Here is a 19,430-nt window from a genome sequence, read left to right on the forward strand (position 1 = left end):
TGGTGATTATTTGGTTGCTTACAGTTCAGGGCTATTTCAAATAATTCTGCCATGAATGCTCTTTTATATGCCATTGTCTCACATATATACTCATTTCACTTGGATAAATACCTAGAAGTGGATTGTTGGGTCATAGGATATACTCATGGTTTATCTTTAGGAGGTGGCGCCAAATAGTTTTCCAAAGTGGTGCCATCAATTTTCACTCTTACCAGGAGGGTTCTTGTTGTTCTGCATCCTTGCAAATTTTTGGCATCATCAGTCTTATGAATTTTAGTTATTCTGGTAGGGTGTATAATGGTAACTGTTATCAAGGACTGGTTTGCAGGAGGGTTTTCTGCTCTTCCCCAGCAGAAGAGTGCTGTTGCTTGTTACTCAGTGCAAAGGTCACCATGGGGTGAGAGAGGTTTCCTACCTCTTCCTTAGAGGCAGGTGACTGTGTTTCTACCCCTTCTGCAGACAGTGGATCTTTGCCTGGGCCTTGGAAGTGGGAGGGTTGCCTACCTTTCCACTAGTGACTTAAGGCTTTGGTTTCTTTTTTTTTTTTTAATAAATAAATAAATAAATAAATAAATAAATAAATAATTTTTGGCTGTGTTGGGTCTTCGTTGCTGTGGGCAGACTTTCTCTAGTTGTGGAGAGCAGGGGCTACTCTTCATTGTGGTGTGTGGGCTTCTCATTGTGGTGGGTTCTCTCATTGTGGAGCACGGGCTCTAGGTGCACAGGCTTCAGTAGTTGTGGCACGTGGGCTCAGTAGTTGTGGCTCACGGGCCCTAGAGTGCAGGCTCAGTAGTTGTGGAGCACAGGCTTTGTTGCTCCGCAGCATGTGGGATCTTCCCAGACCAAGGCTCGAACCCGTGTCCCCTGCATTGGCAGGCAGATTCTTAACCACTGCACCACCAGAGAAGCCCAAGGCTTTGGTTTCTTATGAGAGAACGTTCTGGAAAATGTGTGGGGTTTTGTGCCAGTGGGCCAATGCGAGCTCTGTCAGCTCTCCTGCCTGCCTCAGTCTTTTTCTGAGTACCTGGTAGAGATTGTGGAAAAGAGTTTGGGAGTGTGAACTCCTCTTGTGTCTGGGGCTCCTGGGGATTCTTAACTTCATGCCAACCCATACCCGGCTTTTAAGAATTTGTTATAATGTAAACTCTTTTCTTACCCTCTTCCTCCAAAGAAACTCTGGCGAAGGTGGAATAGCTCTTGTGTCTTGTCTCTCTCTGGTGGGGATGGTCAGTCTTTGGAATTCAGTTCTCCTGGTTGCCGTGTAACCTCAGCTCTGTGACGGGCTCAAGGGAAGTTACGATTTTACAGATTGTCTGGCTTTTTCTCATTGTTGGGGTGGGAGTTATGTTCTCTTTGTGGCTTTCTACCTCACACTGTGGTTTTTAACTTGAGTTTCTCCTGTGACTAATGAGTTTGAGCCCCTTTAAATGTAACAACTCTATCTTGCATTTTCGTGCTGCACTGCCTTTGTCTGAAATACCCTTTCCTTTTACTCTCTGCCTGTTCCTTCAAGGGTCAGTTCAAGAGTCCCTCTGTCTATGCAGCTGTCTCTAACCACCTCTGTCTTCTTCTGCCACCCCCACCAAACCTTGCTCTCTGCTCCCTTCCACTTCCCCAGCATTTTTTATTATTTGGATTAGGAAACTGGGAGTTGGGGTAAGATGCTACTTTTTTCTGGTTTCCATTGGTTTCCCTTTTGATTAGCTGGGAGAAGCAGAGCAGGGGTGTGAGAGGTGGAATAAATGCCCAGGGTGGATTTTCCCTGGGGCTTAGAGAGAGGTGTAGGGCGCAGAGACAATTTCTTCCAGAACTGTGAAGGCTGCAGCTCATTTCCCCAAAGGCAGTGTTTACAGTTTGGGAATTTATAGGAGGGTCACCTCACAAATGCCCTGAAGACTTACTCCTGGTTTTGCTTGTGTCTTTGTTCCTTGCCAGGCACTTTTCCTGCCCAATTGAGCCCAAATTGCTGAAAACAAACTTTCTCTGGCTTATCCTCATCCTGCTGGGTATCAGTTTTTCCTAAAGCCAAAATTGCTGCTTAGTCTAGACTTGCACGCTTATTGTTCTATTTTAAGAGAAGCCCCCAATCCACACCAGAACAGCAGAGGTGGCTGTTCCACATAAAAGTCCCTTTCCCTTTGGCATCTTCTTGGCTCCCTGACAGTCGTGAACCCTTTGTACAGTGTCTGTCCCTAGCAGCTTCTGGGCAGACCTCAGCTGCTCTCTTACTGTCCAGGGAAGCAGCAAGGACAGAAACAGCATTTTCAAAGTGAAAGAAGAGAAAAATAGGGTAAGTCTCAGGCACAGAAAAGCAAGCCTGAATGCTGAGGGTAGTCGTAAAGGACCACCTGTTGACTAAGCCATGTCCAGGGATGCAGGGGTGTGTATCCTTCAGCCTTTCTTTTCCTCTGAGTCCATGGACTGCATTTCCCCTGTTCATTCTGTTTCTCTGTCTGGATTTTCCGAGTGAGTTGGTAAAGCACTTTAGTTTCCTGTAATTCTCTCCAACTGAGACCTCAGAGGGCAGTGGAGTGCTGATAAATGTTTAACAGTAGGTTCTCCCAGAAAAGAAGCCCTAGTTTGCAGCGTTTGTCCATTTCCATAGTGTAAATACTCCCACAATTGCCAATTTTAAGCTGCCAATGTGATATCATTGAACATGGAGTTGGGAAGAGATTCTCAGTAGCACACAATTATATAGTATTTCTACCATGTAAGTGAAATAGATGTTAAATAACCTCAGGAGCATAGATCATTGGTTGGCAAATTATGGCCTGTAGGCCAAATCTGACACAGGGCCTGTTTTTGTGCAGTCCATGAACTAAGATTGGTTTTTACATTTTTAAAGGGTTTAAAAAAAAATAGAACAATACGTGACAGAGACTGTTTGTGGCCCTTAAAGCCTAAAATATTTAGTATCTGTCCCTTTACAGAAAAAGTTAGCTGACCACTGGCATAGATAATAGTAAAATGTAGTAAAAGAATTAGGAAGTGGTAAGTTTTGAGTATTTTTACTCTTGGGTTTTAATATGATTTATTTAATTGTAAATGTATGTAACTAATTTTTTTATAATAGCTATTTAACAACAAATTCACAAAATTCTCCCAAACTTAACAGTCGGTTTTCATGATCCAGTAAGAGCTGACTTCAGCACACCACTGCCTCGAGGGTCATTGCTGGAGGGGCCTCAAGTGTTCTTAAGTTCAGTCTCTTCACATTATAGATGGGGAATCTGAGGCCCAAAGAGGAGAATGACTTACACAAGTTAACTTAGCAAATTAGTGGCAGAGTCAAGTTTCCTAGCTCCAGTTTTGTCATCTTTGCTCATTTGATGCTGTCTAATATATACCCATGTTTCCCTTTTTATTGCTTTTACCTCTTTGCTGAAGTCTGAGCTGGCAAAGTCAGCATCGTATGGTATCCCTAGCACTGCAGCCTCAGGCCAGCACACCCTAAGAACTCTTGCCACCAACTTAACCATGACCATGTTCAGTTTACTGACTTATTTTGCTGTTTACTTTGAGGATAAATATTGTTTTTCTTTCCCCTAAATTGTTGCCCTGGGTATTTTATCAGCTCCTGACTTTTTGCCCAATCTTGGTTTCTTCTGGTAGGATGGGTGTCCTTGTATTAGCCTCCTTGACCAACCACCTCCCCTTTGGGGTTTGCACTGAGCATTCTTCATGCTAAATCTTTGTTCTTGTTAGACTGGGACCCTGTTTATTGTGACAGAACCTGATGTTTTCAGAGGGGATGAGGCAAGAGTGGGGGAGGGAGCAGAGGAAGCTGGGCCTGAGAAAGTGAGGAAAATGCTGGTATCAGAATCTTATAAAGGGGTGGCTGACTGGGGCTGCATCTCCTGTGAGTTGTTGAGTGAGGAGCAGGATCCAGGCCAGAGAGAAGAGGGAAGTGGGGAGGGAGAGAGAGAAAGACTGAGAAGAGAGAAGGGAGAAAGAAGCAGAGCCCAAGTCCTGGGTTCCATGGCTTGCCAAGTCCCACAAGGCCAGGCTAACTTCCTGTGCTTTGGGGGTGTCTCGGGTATCTTCAGTAATCTAATAATCAACTCCCACATAATTTGAGCTAGTCTAAGTGGATTCCTGCTCCTTGTGATCAAATAGTTTCTGAAAACAACGGAAATCTCAAAATCTTTAGAGACTGGGAGGAGCTGAGGCACTGAGAGAAAGTGACCCTGTGACGGAGCAGGCACCTTTCTTCCCAAGTCCCCTGGCTGCTGGGAAGCTAAGGCAAGGTCCTGATTATTTTCTGCTGTTGTCTCTTCCTCTTTTCCCAGCGTGGCTGAACGCCAAACGGTTGTTATAGCATAATTAGCGCAGTCAAAGCCAGGGGCAATTACAGACATTGGCCTGATTTTGATATATTCTAAGATCCCCACAGAGAAAGTTATAAATTATAAAAGAACCCAAATAAAATATGAAATTAAAAAATCTTCGTTTGAAGAAAATTTTCATTTTATGTTTGTTTCTGTAAAGCAAAATTAAATGTATTTAAATCAGCAGATAAAACAGAAAATTTGGGAAAGCACATGTATCTGGCATTAAAAAATCAGCAAGGATATTATAAGCTTATTTATTATTAAGACATCATAATGGCATTGAAAAACGCTTGTAAGGAAAAATTTACCCAGAATTCTACTTTCCTGTAAACAGTGCTTTCATTTTGCCAGATGCTCTGCTTGTCCTTACTTATATCGGTACACTTGCACACAGTTGCCATCACAATATACATACACATTTTTCAATTATGAAAAGTTTCTGTGTTGCAGTTATCTATAAAATTTTAATTTCTAATGGTTGAGTAATATTGTTTCTAGTGAATTTGTCACAATTTGCTTAACTATTCTTTTGTAGTTGCATATTTAGATTGCTTCCAGTTATCTTCAACAGTGTAGTGAACACTTTTTACCTTTGATTTTAAAATTAAAAAGCAAAATTCCTCAGCATAAGTCTCCCAGAGTGGGATTACTGGGTGACGTGGGAAGACTGGCACCATGGAAGGAGCACTGAATTTAGAGTTAGAAGACATGGGATTGATTTTTGATCTACTACCTGTGTGGTCTTGGTCAAATCACTTAATGTTATTGACCTACAGTTTTCTCACCTGTAAACTTTATTTATGCTATTTCGTAGCTGGTAGGATTTTAGTGAGGATTAATGAGAAATCACATAAATAGTAGCATGTAGCATACTCAAACACGTTTATTTCAGCTGAAAGGGGACAGACATTTATTTACTCTTCTTGATCCATATCATCAAATTTCTTTTCAAAATATAGAATCATCAATGATGTAATGAGTATACACAGGTTTGAGTGCACCATAATTGAATTTTATGATTTTAAAGGTCAATATAATAGGCATAATATGTTATAGAAAGGTACTTAGGGAAATACTGAAGTGTACAAAAGAAATGCTTAGATAGCAAAAAGTAAAAAAAATAAAATGACAATAGCAGGCAAAGCACAGCATGGTATGAAATGACTGAAATAAGAGAAAGAATCAAAGAAACTGGGGTGGGGAGAGGTCTGTGGCAGAGGGAGTTGGTACTTTTCTGCTGCATCTCTAACCTTTGTCAGGTTGGCTTATGGGTGGGCCGCCGCAGGAACATTTAATATTTCCCTTTCCTCTAGCCAGGCAGCACATGAGCTTTCTTCCAGGGCCCTGGCAGCTGCTCCCAACGCTGTTCTTCTCTGTCCTCCACCCTTAGGGGAACAGATGCAACTCGGGGAGGGAACAATGCCCACATTGTAAGCCCAGCTGTCACACAGAACTCCGTGCTCCCCTCCCCACAGCAGAGGCTGCCCCCCATGTTGCCAGAGCCTCCAGGCTGCTCCTCTGCCCACTCAGGCTCAGCCCTGCCAGACCCCGGGCAGGGGGTGGGGGGCGGGTGGGGAGGGCAAACAATGCCTGGTTGTTCTCAGACACCGTTTTCCTTCTTGCAGGGCAGTCCACCACCCTTTGTAGAACTGCCCTTGGCCCATCTCTGTCTCAGGAAGGCAGGGTTCTACAAGGCTGGGTCCTTGGAACTGGAAGATGGGACAGCCACCTAAGTTGCAAAGGACCTGGTTGAAGAGACCTGGTCTGTCCCTTCTTTGTCATGAGGCTTAAATGGTCTTCATCGTGAACTGAAGGGGAAGTATTAGGACAACTCTGGTGAGCCCCATGTTCCAGAACCGCTCTTCTGGAAACTTCTGTGGTTTGTACAGCAATGGTCCTGACTGAACACCCACACTCTGGGCTGAAGGAAACAGCTATCTCTATATCAGGCAGTTAATTTAAAATCCAGTACAAAAATGTTCTGAGGCAGGAGGAGGATTTCTTCTACTTTAATGGTACTTGAGATTCTATAGAACCCATTCTCATCCTTCTTTGAGGGAGGTAGGACTATAAATGGAGAAACTGAGGCCGAGGGATGGAGACTAGTTAATAAGAACTGGGACTTTGGAATCCAAATCATTGATCTCCTGGGCAAAATTGTGTTTTTTCCACCATACCACACTGAGCTTAGAAAAGAGCAGAAAGATAAGGAAATGAGCCACCCCAGAGGCCTCAGGGGATGAAACTTGGAGGGGCTCTGCAGACAGTAAAGCTACCTTGGGATGGGTTTATGGAGTGGAAGCGACACAGGACTCTTAGATTTATTCTGAGTCAGGTTTGCACTAGAGCTCCTTTGTGGTTTCCTGGGATACTCTCTCTTCCTGGGTTTCTCTGGCTGCTAGTAGGACTGAGAAGGTTGCTCTGAGCTGAGCATGCCCAGTGGCCTCTGGTGTGTGAGAAGCCATGGACTGAGAGCAGCTGCTCAAAACTGGATTGTAATGTTTAGTGGATCTCAGGTCACCTTGATTAGAGACTGATGGTTTATGTTTCTTCCTTATAATGGACCCTCAGTGTTTCTCCCTTCTAGGCTATCCCCTACCCCTCATCAAGAGTGATTTTTAAAAGGAAAATCTCCTTACTCAATAATTATCCATGGTTCCCCATTCCCTCAGAAAAAGTACAGTCCCTGCAAGATAACGTAGTGTCTTTCTAGGTCTGGGGTTGGGCCCTAGACCCCCACCATCCTCACTACTGCCTTTTCTCTGACTCTCACCCTGATCCTATGCTCTGGCCATACAGAACTTTATCAGATTTTCCTAAATGGAGCATGCCATTTTATGCTTCCATGCTTTTCTCCATGCTGTGCTCTCTGCCTGGAATGCCTTTCCCATCTTATTCACCTGCAGAGCTTGTATTCATTAAGACCCAGCTCAAACAAATCTTTCTTCCTTAGTGGAGTGTCCTCTGATCCCTACTCTGGTCTTTCTGCCGCCACTGCCCCTATTACAGTACCGGGTACTTTATTTATGTGTCTCTCTCCTTTTCTAGACTGAAAGCTTTTAGAGGACAGGGATAGACCTGGATCATTTTGGTGTCCTTAGCATCAAACAGAGGTCAGAAGGCCTGTTGAGTGATTGGTCAAGGGCTTTTATGTGGACTTTCAGCACATGTTACCTTCTACTGGGCTCCAATCCATTTCCACACAGTAACTAGAGTGTTCTTTTAAAAAACACTCATATTTTAAAAAAAATATGGTGCCCTATTACTCATCTGCTTAAAACTCCTCAGTGGTCTTCTATTGTGCTCTGGGTGAAATCTTTATCATGGTGGCCCCTGGCTCCCTCTGATCTCACTGCTCATGTCACTGGAGCCATATTGGGTCCTTTCATTTCCTGGAATGTTCCTTCTTGCCTTAATACTATTTCTTTGCAATACTATTTCTTTTGTCTAGAGTGCTACTCCCTCACTTTTGTCATGTACAAGCCAGTCTGACTCTTTGTCAGCCCACATAGCCTATTGAGATGGCAAACCCAGGTTCTGGTGAGTGAGCTCTATGAGCCATGTGATTGCTTTATTGCTAAGGCTTACACCTGTGTGCCCATGACCTGAATTGGCTATCACCCTTATAAAGAATGAAAAAAGGAGAAGCAAAGTGTTCTGGGACCCTGAGGAGGAACAGCAGAGGAAAGAAAAAAGAAAGGAGAAAGGAGAAAGAGGAAAGGAAAGAATCAAACTCTTATCAGATCCGACTCAAATTCTGGCCTCACACTTGCTAGTTTTCGGATTGGAGCAAGTTACTTAATCTCTCTAAGCTTAGTTTCCTCATCAGTAAAATGGGGTTAATAATGGCTCTTGCCTCATGGTGTTATCATGAGGTTTGTGTTAATGTGTGTAATGCAGTTTAGCACAGTGCTGGCTGCATATTAAGTCCTCAGCTTTGTTTATAATTAATTTCTTATAAAATACTGTATATGTACATATATAAATGTTTATTCAAATCATTTCAGAATATTTTTCTTCCCCTTCTTCCTTTCTCTGCCTTCTCTCCCTCTCTTTTATCTTTCGCCCTCCTTCCCTCCCTCTTTCTTTGCTTCTTTCTTTGTTTGTTTCTTTGCCTCCCTCCCTTCCCCATCCCTCCCTCCCTCCCTCCTTTCCTTCCTTCGTTCCTTCCTTCCTTCCCTCCTTCCCTCCCTTCTCCTCTTCTCTCTCTCTCTTTCTTTCTCTTCAGTAAACTTTATTGGGTGCCTACTGTGTGTGCCAAGCAATATCCCCAAATCTGGGAAAAGATCTTGATGAGAAGAATGAGTGTTTTGTTGTCTTTTCTTGTCCATGTCCCTGATTGAACTTTGAATTTGTCTATATGACTTAGTCTCAAATGACAGACCCAGCAAATCCGGGGAGGTGGGGGGTGGATAAAAAGGTGGTGGGGATGAAAAGGGTTTCAGCTGGGTCTGGCTCCCCAGCTCGCTCCCTCTACCCACAGCCCAACAGGGGTTTGCCTTTGTGATAGGAAAATGCTCTTTCAACAGCACCAGTGTGGAAGCTCAGATGTTTGTAACTGTTGCTTAGTTTTAGGAAAAGGGATATATTTTGCCAAGTTGTGATCCCACTGGGCCTCTGAGCAGTCTGAACTTGGAATGAAATCCAAACCATGAAGTCTGAAACTTTTTAAACAGAAAAGAAAGGTTCAAAGAAAAAAGCTTTCTTAGGCTCCTGGATGAAAAAGTTGATCCAAAATATAATCATCCAAAAATAATATTCTGAAGGTTTACTTGAGAAAAATCAGAGACCAATAGGTAAAACTTTCTTTGTAACTGAGTGATACAAAAAGGTAGAATGTGGGGGAGTGTGTCTTCTTCCTGGAACATTCAATCTCCTCCCTCTTACATCTCCCTCCCACCCTCCCTATCCCACCCCTCTAGGTGGTCACAAGGACCGAGCTGATCTCCCTGTGCTATGCGGCTGCTTCCCACTAGCTATCTGTTTTACACTTGGTAGTGTATATATGTCCATGCCACGCTCTCACTTTGTCCCAGCTTACCCTTCTCCCTCCCTGTGTCCTCAAGTCCATTCTCTACATCTGCGTCTTTATTCCTGTCCTGCCCCTACGTTCTTCAGAACCATTTTTTTTTTTCTTTTAGATTCCATATATATGTGTTAGCATACGGTATTACTCTGTATGACAGTCTCTAGGTCCATCCACCTCACTACAAATAACTCAATTTCATTTCTTTTTATGGCTGAGTAATATTCCATTGTATATATGTGCTACATCTTCTTTATCCATTCATCTGTCGATGGACACTTAGGTTGCTTCCATATCTTGGCTATTATAAATAGAGCTGCAGTGAACATTGTGGTACATGACTCTTTTTGAATTATGGTTTTCTCAGGCTATATGCCCAGTAGTGGGATTGCTGGGTCATATTTTTAGTTTTTTAAGGAACCTCCATACTGTTCTCTGTAGTGGCTGTATCAATTTATATTCCCACCAACAGTGCAAGAGGGTTCCCTTTTCTCCACACCCTCTCCAGCATTTATTGTTTGTAGATTTTTTGATGATGGCCATTCTGACTGGTGTGAGGTGATACCTCATTGTGGTTTTGTTTTGCATTTCTGTAATGATTAGTGATGTTGAGCATCCTTTCATGTGTTTGTTGGCAATCTGTACATCTTCTTTGGAGAAATGTCTGTTTAGGTCTTCTGCCCAGTTTTGGATTGGGTTGTTTGTTTTTTTGATATTGAGCTGCATGAGCTGCTTGTAAATTTTGGAGATTAAGCCTTTGTCAGTTGCTTCATCTGCAAATATTTTCTCCCATTCTGAGGGTTTTCTTTTTGTTTTGTTTATGGTTTCCTTTGCTGTGCAAAAGCTTTTAAGTTTCATTAGGTCCCATTTGTCTACTTTTGTTCTTATTTCCATTTCTCTAGGAGGTGGGTCAAAAAGGATCTTGCTGTGATTTATGTCATAGAGTGTGCTGCCTACGTTTTCCTCTAAGAGTTGTATAGTGTCTGGTCTTACATTTAGGTCTTTAATCCGTTTTGATTTATTTTTGTGTATGGTGTTAGGTAGTGTTCTAATTTCTTTCTTTTACATGTAGCTGTCCAGTTTTCCCAGCACCACTCATTGAAGAGGCTGTCTTTTCTCCATTGTATATTCTTGCCTCCTTTATCAAAAATAAGGTGACCATATGTGCATGGGTTTATCCCTGGGCTTTCTATCCTGTTCCATTGATCTATATTTCTGTTTTTGTGCCAGTACCATACTGTCTTGATTACTGTAGCTTTGTAGTATAGTCTGAAGACAGGGAACCTGATTCCTCCAGATCCTTTTTTCTTTCTCAAGATTGCTTTGGCTATTCTGGGTCTTTTGTGTTTCCATACAAATTGTGCAATGTTTTGTTCTAGTTTTGTGAAAAATGCCATTGGTAGTTTGATAGAGATTGCATTGAATCTGTAGATTGCTTTGGGTAGTATAGTCATTTTCACAATGTTGATTCTTCCAATCCAAGAACATGGTATATCTCTCCATCTGTTGGTATCATCTTTAATTTCTTTCATCAGTGTCTTATAGTTTTCTGCATACAGGTCTTTTGTTTCCTGAGGTAGGTTTATTCCTAGGTATTTTACTCTTTTTGTTGCTATGGTAAATGGTAGTGTTTCCTTAATTTCTCTTTCAGATTCTTCATCATTAGTGTATAGGAATGCAAGAGATTTCTGTGCATTAATTTTGTATCCTGCTAGTTTACCAGATTCATTGATCAGCTCTAGTAGTTTTCTGGTAGCATCTTTAGGATTCTCTATTTATAGTATTATGTCATCTGCAAACAGTGACAGCTTTACTTCTTCTTTTCTGATTTGTATTCCTTTTATTTCTTTTCCTTCTCTGACTGCTGTGGCTAAAACTTCCAAAACTATGTTGAATAATAGTGGTGAGAGTGGACAACCTTGTCTTGTTCCTGATCTTAGTGGAAATGGTTTCAGTTTTTCACCATTGAGAATGATGTTGGCTGTGGGTTTGTCATATATGGCCTTTATTATGTTGGGTAAGTTCCCTCTGTGCCTACTTTCTGGAGGGTTTTTATCATAAATAGATGTTGAATTTTGTCGAAAGCTTTTTCTGCATCTATTGAGATGATCATATGGTTTTTCTCCTTCAGTTTGTTAATATGGTTTATCACATTGATTGATTTGCGTATATTGAAGAATCCTTGCATTCCTGGGATAAACCCCATTTGATCATGGTGTATGATCCTTTTAATGTGCTGTTGGATTTTGTTTATGTCATATGCTTTTATTTTTTGACTAGGAAAAATCTTCTATGGCCAATGGATTTATAAGTTTGAATCCCCAGTTATATTGCTTACTTTTGAAAGGTAGAGTTCACAATTATTCTCTCCTGAGGTGAAGAGCTTTTAAAATGAGTTAACCAAAGTCTATTAGCATAGTTCAAAGCAGATTTGGCATATCATAAACAAACTGGGATTATGAAGGGTGGTAATGCTGATGTGATAGTTTCTATTCTTCCTTCAGGATACACCTCAGATTTTAGCTTCTCTGTAAACTTTCTATTCCTCTTCCCCTCAGCCTATGTCTCCCCACTTCCCCTGGCCCATTTCCTTCCACCAGCTGCCTCCTGCGCCTGGTTTGTGGCTTCTCCCTCAGACCTGCTCGCCATACCCCCCCGACCCAATCTGCTGCCTTTAGGACCCACCCCTTAGGACCCTCACAAAGCCTGAAATCTTTGGGAAAAGGGTGCAGATGAGGAGTTCTAGCTAGTCTGAGGTGATGGGTACTTCCCCTTTGGGCACCACTCTGAGTCACCTGCCTGCTTGCAGGGAGGAATGGGAAGAGATCTGGTTCTTGCATAGGTCCCTGGGAGGGATTGCTGGCTAGGATAAGAGTCTGAAGGCTCTAGAAGGAAGAATTGCATATGCAGAGCTTGTCCTAGGGATCAGGCTCAGCTCACCAGCCTCACTAGTCCTCTAGTGGAGAAGAGAGGAGAAATTGTAGGAGGACAGCTCTGCTGGCTGGAGTCAACTTGACCATGGGTGTGGTGAAGCCTGGGGCCTTAGGAAGGTCTGCTTGGGTGAAAAATGGTGCTCAGCAGAGTGGGGGTCATGAGCTTATGATTCAAGTTCTGTCATGGCTGCCCCAGCAGTTGGATCTGTGAACTTAACTTGATTGGACTGGAGAAAGCTCCTGGAGGAGTGGGAACTAAAACCTGGAACTTTGTGGAGTGGCAGGAATAGTTGTGGGGCAAGATAGGGAGAAGCTTACACCTCTGAGACAAGATCCTTCCTGCTTTGTGGCTCTGAATTGAAGAATCTCAGTCAACTCCGAGTCGGGTCCATTTGTGGAGTCCTCAGCTCTCTCCTCCAGGAAGCCTAAAGGTTGACCTAAGCTGAGTAGGAGAGGAATGCACACTCCCTGGGCCAAGAAGTGTGGCTTCAGCAAAAGACTCCAATGTGAGGGTTTTATGAGAGTACCCAAAAGTGGTGGTTTTAAAACAAATCCACAATTTCTTTGACACTCCTCCCATCGAAAGGTGGAGCCTAAACTCCTTTTGAGTGTGGGATGGCCTTTAGTTTCACTTCTAGGTAGTAGGGTATGGCAGAAGGGATGTACCTGACTTCTGAGGCTAGGTTTGAAAATGTGATACAGCTTCTTGGAACCCAAGCCACTATGTTGTAGGGAGGTCCAGGCTACAAGGAAAAGCTGCGTCTAGGTATTGGAGCTGACAGGGCCAGGTAAGGTCTCAGCTAACAGCCAGCTTTAATTGCCGGACATTAAATGAGAGAGCCTTCAGGTGATTCTAGCCTCCAGCTGGTGACCCAGCCCAGCTGATGCTACTACCTCCCACACCCAAGCCCTGCCCAAATCACAGATTCATGAAGGAAATAAATTGCATTGTTTTAAGTCACTAAGTTTTGGGGCAGTTTGTTACATAGGAATAGGTAACTAGAACACTAAATCCTAGAGTTCTTTGGCATCTCTCACTTCTTTGACACATAAGTTTGTGGTCTTTTTTTTTTTTAACTTTTAATTTTATATTGCAGTATAGTTGATTAACAATGTTGTGATAGTTTCAGGTGTACAGCAAAGTGATTCAGTTATACATATACATTTATCTATTCTTTTTCAAATTCTTTTCCCATTTAGGTTGTTACATAATATTGAGCAGAGTTCCCTGTGCGATACAGTAGGTCTGTGTTGGTTATCCATTTTAAATATAGTTTGTTGTCTTCTGTCCCCCACCAGGAGAAAGGTTTAGTAAATCACGACACATCCAAAATGCAGAATATCATACAGCCATTAAAAATGCTATTTTTCAAGAATTTGTAATGACTTGAGAAAACGCTCTTTTTGTAATACTGAATTAAAATATAAGCTAAACACTGCATGTGTGATAGAATTCCGTTTTTGTTTGAAAAACACGTGCATAGCAAAAGAACTAAAATGAAACACACCTATATGATGAGGTGATGGAATTTTAAGAAATCTTTAAAATAATTTCTATTTCCAATTTCCTGTAATATATATATATTATTTTTATAGTGAGAATAAACTGTTACATTAAAAGGGATGATCTATGCCTTTCCTTTTTCTTACACTAAACATGGTATCATTTTCTCATCCTTAATTTCCAGTTTCCAACTATGCATAAGGGGAGATTTCATATTTACTCTAGGAAACAGTTCCAAATAGATAATAGTAATTGAAAAGCTGGCTCTATGAAAACAAGTGTAGATTAAATGAGTTTTAGTCACACTTTCAAAAAGTTAGTCCTTTCAGTCTTCCCTTCTAACTCTCTTTCACATTCTCTTCTTATATGAGCTTGACTATGAACCATATTTCATCCCACTGAATGTCAAAGGCTTCTTGAAACTTCACACTTTCTGGAACAGTCTCCTAGAGATGCCTCCTTGTCCTGCTCTGATTCCCATCCTCAAACTTATGATTTCTTGCTCCTAAGGGAGCAAGAAATTTCTTCCTGGAACCGTGTCTCTAAAAGGCCCATTTGCTACACTAAATTAACCTTTAGACGAATGCTTTCTTTCTCTCTGTATGACGCTAATTCAACTTTGTAATCCAGGAGATAGTAAATAGAGTCCAAGAATGTTAGATTTGGAAGAAACCCCATAGATTATCTGATACTACCCCATTCTTCCAAAGAGAAGGAAATCTAGGTCCAAAATGTTTAAATGGCATTCCCCAGATCACACAACATGAATGATGACAAACCAGCATCAGGGCCAAATTCTTCTGACTGTTTGGAGGCAGTAGAGCCTGGTGGAAAGAGTGAGGGTGTTGGTACCAGATATCCTTGGGTTCAAGCCTCTGCTCTGCCGGTTATTGACTGTAAAGTTGGGCAAACTTACTCATTGCTCCAAGCCTCATTTCCCCAGCTATAAAATGAGAATAGTATGTACCTTGAAGAACTGCTGTGATATTAGAAATATTATATTTCATCTTCGTTTCAGATATCAAAGAAAAAGGTGCTCTTACTGGGTTTTATTTGAGCACATAATTTCTTCAGAAGACTCAATTCATAGATCATTGATACAGACAGCTATACTCCCAAGAAACAAATATAGGTATTTTCAAGGTCCACAGTTTTAAGATAACAAATATCTTTCACAGGTTAACACCACACTTCTCCCAGTCTGTCCATTTCACCTCTTACCATTCACACCTCAGGCTGCACACCCCATTCTCCTCCCACTGTCCATGGTTTACTTATGTACTTATCTTTTAAAATAATTCCTTTCCTTCATCTGTATCTTCCAACACATGTAAATTACCTGAGGAAAATATCTCTTCTTTTTCTTTTATCCATAAAAATTAAAAAACTCCCCATGTCCTGGAAGAACTGTATGATGATACTTGTGGTAATGATTCACTTGTGTGCAGGAAAATGAAATCCACATGCTTTTTTAAGGTTATTAGATTGTAATAAAATACGATTAAAAGTGAAATAACATTTTTTATTCATCAGATTGGCAAGAATAACAAAAACATAATATTAATAAAGGTGAGGAAATTTATATTATACACTATTATATTAATAATTATTAATGTATTAATATATAATACTATATATTAGACTATTATTTTGCATCAATAGGTGATTATTAATGCAGCCTCTTGGGAGAACATTTTGGGTGTGTCTATTTGACTTTACAAATGTATTTATCCTTTATTTGTATACATGTATGTCCAAGAATATTTACTAAAACATTATTTATAATATAAAAAATTAGAAGCAACTTAAATGTATCTTGGTAGGGAAATGATTAGATGAATTATGATTCATTCATTTTATGGAATACTCTGAAGCGGTTAGAATAATGTAATAGATATGCATTCATTGACATGGAAAGGTCTCAGACATAGTTTTATGTGAAAAGAGCAAGTTGATGAACAATATGTATGGTATGATATCATTATATAGTATGCAATATATAAAAAAGATGTAGAAGGATATGCTCCAAATAGATATTGTGGTTATTTTTGGAGAGGAAAGTGGGGTTTTTTTTGAAAAATTTAAAAATAATTAGGATATTTTTACTTATAAAACTGAAAAAAAATAACATTTAAAAATTAAATTTTAACATAAAAAACGTAGAAACTCCTCATGTGATTTTGATGCCCATACAGGTTTAGAGACCATAATATATAATCTATTGTTGTGTTAACAAATAACCTCAAAATTTAGCAGCTTAAAACAACACATATTTGTTATGTCACACTTTTTGTGGGTTAGGGATCCAGGCATGGCCTATCTACATCCTCTGCTTTAGGATCTCTCAGAAGGCTGCAGTCAAGGTGTTTGCTGGACTGCCGCCTCACCTCAAGGCCTGATTTGGGAAGGATCTGCTTTTAAGATCGCTCATATGGTGGTTGGCAGGATTCAGTTTCTCATAGGCTTTGGAGTGAGGGCTTCAGTTTCTTATGGCTGTTAGCCAGAGGGCCACCCTCAGTTCCTTGCCATGTGAATCTTTCCAACTTGGCAGCTTACTTCATCAAAGTGTGCAAGCTGAGTAGGCAGTAGAGAGAGAATACCAGCAAGATGAAAGTCAGTCTTTTGTAACCTAATCATGGAAGTGACATCCCATCACTTTGCCATATTCTGTTCATTAGGAGTAAGTCACTAGGTCCAGCCAACACTCAAGTGGGAGGGGATTATACAATGGCATGAATACCAGGATGGAGGATCACTGGAAGCCATGTCAGTTGCTGCTTACCACAGAAACCATTGGCTTAGGTAATTAAGAAAAAAATCTAAAAATGAGCTTGGTTTTGTCAGATACCATCATTCATATTTTAAATTTGCTTATTCATTTGCACTTTCTACTTTACTTATAATAATTGCTTAACATTTTTACATCTTAATGTATTTCTTTTTCTTTTTTTAAAATTAATTAAGTAATTAATTTTTGGTTGTGTTGAGTCTTCACTGCTGCATGCAGGCTTTCTCTAGTTGCGGTGAGCGGGGGCTACTCTTCGTTTTGGTGTGCGGGCTTCTCATTGCGGTGGCTTCTCTTGTTGCGGAGCACGGGCTCTAGGCAGGCGGGCTTCAGTAGTTGTGTTGTGTGGGCTCAGTACTTGTGGCTCGCGGGCTCTAGAGTGCAGGCTCAGTAGTTGTGGCGCATGGGCTTTGTTGCTCTGCGGCATGTGGGATCTGCCCGGACCAGGATTCGAACCCGTGTCCCCTGCATTGGCAGGTGGATTCTTAACCACTGTCCTACCAGGGAAGTCCCCTTAATGTATTTCTTAAGTAAGATCTTATATTGGTTAAATATACCTTTGTGGACAGGCCAGGAACTTAGTCATCATTTTGGTCAGTGTTTCTATGGGAAAATGTATTTTGAATTCTGTACAGCACTTCTACAGATTGTTGGAACATCACTCACTTATAAACCAGGGACAGAGAACCACTTAATCTAGAGATTAAAATGACCAATATATTTTCAAATCTCTTTCTCACTTAAGGATTTGCTTGCAGTGGGTATCTGTTTCAGTTAGCACTGATGCATAAATACCACCCCAAAATGTAATGGCTTCAAACAACAACCATTTTATTTTTGTTTATGAGTTGGTCGTTGACTGGGCAGTTCTTCAGTCAGCTGACCAGTTGGTTGGGCCTAGATGATCTAGGATAACCTCACTCACATGTCTGGTCGTTGACAAATCGGTTGTTCAGCTGCGACACCTCCTCTCTGTTCCACGTGGTCTCTTGTTCCCCAGTAAGCTAGTCTGGGCTTCTGCACATGGTGGTCTGAGGACAAATCACATTGGTCAAAGCAAGTTACATGGCCAAGCCTGAGTCTGTATGGGAAGAGACTATGTAAGGAAGGCCATTGCTGAACGTTATTACTGCAGTGTCATAAAGTTTTCAAGATCTTTTGTCACTTTCTTGTTTTATATTATTTTGTTAAACATATCCACCAAAGGGTATGAATCCTGTCAACCAGTAAAACCAACACTTTTGGGTCTCACCAGAGAGTATATCTCAGTGAGGACTGATCCAGCCCTTGTCCAGAGCTAGGCCAGGGCTGTTGCTGTTTGAAGAAGTAAATTTGAGTGACATTTCATCCATTCATCTCTGAATTCTAAACTCTGTCCTCATAGCAATTAAGACCAACCAGCATCAACATGCATACTTGGGCCATACTAACTCAGTCACCTGCAAGAAAAAAGCATCACTGAGGAACAGTTTAATGTCATGCCTTAACTTTTATAAATGACCATGGGAAGAAATCTGTATACCTTTAGTAGAATCAATGTGGAGGGTGTTACTGGGGATGATTTTCAGTGTCCCTCTAATGAAGTACAGAGTGATAAATTCCTTCCAGAAATTAATATCAGGAAAATGCTTATCTCACCTGACAAAGAGTAATCAACAAATCTTTGTAAGGCAATAAGAGTCTATAACTTCTCTCTCTCTCTTTTTGGCTTTGGATGCCAGAAATAGCAAAGTTACATTTAGTGTTTTGTTATAGTAACTCTCTTAGCCCTGTTAGCTGTGTCTTTTGATACATTTATTTCCCTCCTTAACTAATGATATCTTTCTGTTTTGATGATCTTAATTTTGGGGAAGTGTTAGGGGGTTAAAATTACATATACATGAACAAACAGATAAACATATTAAGCGATCTCATTTCTGCTGCTAACAAATTGTATAATCATTTAAAAAACAATCATCACATAAGTTGTATAATCATTTGAAAATATAATTTTCCCTTCGTATAAAATATTGAGATAAGATTGGGCTGAGTGATCTTTTGAGTCCCTTTGGCTCTTTTTTTTTTCTTGAGTAATTTTCTTTTATTTTTCTTCCGTCTTCCTTAGCGTTGTCTGCTGACGTATTTGGAGAGTATTTTTCCATGAGAATCTGTTTCTACTTATGATAGAGCTGGTTTCTAACTCTTGAGATAAAACTCCAGAATTGGAACTGGGTGGCAGAGAGTGCTTTAGGAGAGGTAAAATTTGTCATTAGTATTATTGTTCATTTGGCTCTTAATAACTCCAAAACTGATTCTCCTGTGACTCTCCCACTTGAACATTTTACACTCTGTGATTTATTCCGGCTATTAAATGTCTTGAATGGCTTAGTAGAAAAAGAGGAAACTCAGACTTGTTTCAGTGTTGTATAAGATTTTTTCAAATATTTTGTGTTTGGCAAAAAGTGATAGACATTGGCAAGATTTTGTCCCTTTTTGCTAAAACTCCAGTGTATAGTATTTCTGGGGAAATATAAAGCATATGACACGGATTCATTGTACAATTCACCTACAGTGTTCATCAAAACTCATTTGACACTCAAGAAACCTTTATGGCCTGACAGATAAAAAGCTTTAAGTGTGATTTGCTTTTAAAAATAACTTAGGTGCCAAAAGTTACCAAAAGGCAACCAGTGACTCTCAAGTGTTACTAAATTCAGCCAAACAACTTTTCTAATGGTAATTAGGGGGTAATTTAGCTTTTAGACATCACTCTGGGATCTGTTATTTAGACTAGCTGATTTGTTGTACAGAAAATTTTAAAAAAAGAGGCATTGTATTGGAGTTTTGTGTGAAAGCCTGATGTAGAATA

This window comes from Balaenoptera acutorostrata, chromosome 6, assembly GCF_949987535.1.
Source record: "Balaenoptera acutorostrata chromosome 6, mBalAcu1.1, whole genome shotgun sequence".
NCBI classification, from domain to species: Eukaryota; Metazoa; Chordata; class Mammalia; order Artiodactyla; family Balaenopteridae; genus Balaenoptera; species Balaenoptera acutorostrata.